This window comes from Chrysochloris asiatica, unplaced genomic scaffold (genome assembly GCF_000296735.1).
Source record: "Chrysochloris asiatica unplaced genomic scaffold, ChrAsi1.0 scaffold00145, whole genome shotgun sequence".
In the NCBI taxonomy this organism is placed as follows: domain Eukaryota; kingdom Metazoa; phylum Chordata; class Mammalia; order Afrosoricida; family Chrysochloridae; genus Chrysochloris; species Chrysochloris asiatica.
Window position 1 is genome coordinate 5,324,638 of NW_006408663.1, and position 1,553 is coordinate 5,326,190.

Sequence of the window (1,553 nt, forward strand, 5' to 3'; positions counted from 1 at the left end):
TTTTAAATTGGGACATAAAATGTGGCAACCCAGATTATGCACAGACACTTAGCAAAGACTAATGAGTAGATCTGTTTTGAGCCTTATGCCCCACGATAGTTTCTTTTCTTCAGAGAGAACTAAAAAAAGATGCAGATTCCTGATAATAATTAAGAAAGAACTCTTTTCTAAAAATTAAACTATACCTGAAAAATTCATTCTCAATTACTTCAAAAAGTCTTCTGCTCTGAGCAAGTGGGGGAAAAAAAAAAAAATAGAGGAAATTCCCTTGTGAATGGTCTTTCTCAGTTACAAGTTTGTCAAGAAAAATGTTCCCAGCAGTTAGGTTCTCAATATATTTATAGATTATTCTGAAAATTATGAAGTGACAGACCTAATTTTCATTTTTCAGGATTGATTTCATTTTCATATTAGACAAATGCCTTCAGCCATCTAGGCTTCATCAAGCTGCATTTTATTGAGAATCTACATTGAGCACTGTATAAGAGAATATGCTGCTGGAACTATTCAGGAAGCAGGGAATTAACTGTGCATGTGGCGCTGTGGATTAATGCGCCAGACTGTAAAGCCATTTGAACTGCAAGGTCGGCAGTTCAAGCTCACCAGCTGCTCCTTGGAAACCCTATACAGGGTCACTATGGGTCAGAATTGACTCGACGGCACTTAACAACAAACAACAGTATTTGCCTCCAAGAAACTAACCTGTTTCTATATCACAGAGATCAGGAATTTGAATGCAGGTGACCAAGTACTATATCAGAACTGACTTCCTTACAGCTGTATGCCTGGTAAACTCCAATTTTAGATATTTTTCAAACAATTAAAAGAATCCCTGTTAATTACCTAAACTACAGTAACCTTCACTTATGGATTGCCATCTATACCAACATAAGAACAATGTTGTGTTTCATTATTATAATATTAATATATCCCACATCTTTCATACATGTAACTAACTCTGTACAGTTTGCAGACAACTGACTCTAATTTTGAACTTTAAAAGAAGGAGCTTAGATCAACAACAACAACAACAAAAAAACACAGAAAAACCCCCACTAAAACTTCACTTGTTAACAGAAAGATTTTCTAAACTAGAAAGAATGAAAATATTTTCTGTTAGACATCATTGAACTTTAAGACCAATTTTATAAATAACTCCTTATTAATACAGGAGTTCCTGGGTGGCACAAATGGTTAATATACTAGGTTGCTAAGCTAAAAGTTTGAGGTTGAAATCTACCCAGAGTCTCCTCAGAAGAAAGGCCTGGTAATCTATTTCTGAAAAATCAGCCAAGAGTTTAGCTTTTCTCTGACACACATAGAGCAGCCTTGAGTTGGAATTCACATGGATGAAATTGTTATTTGCTTTTTAAAAAAACAACCAAATACAATGTAAAATGTATGTCATACATGTTCTTTTGGAAATTTTTCTGCATTGGCTAGACTGAAATCTGAAAAGTTCCAGAACTAGTCTTGAAAGTTCAATGACGTCTAACAGGAAATGTTTTGTTCCTAAGGTTAGTAAACCTTCCTGTTAGCAAGTGGTTTTGTGT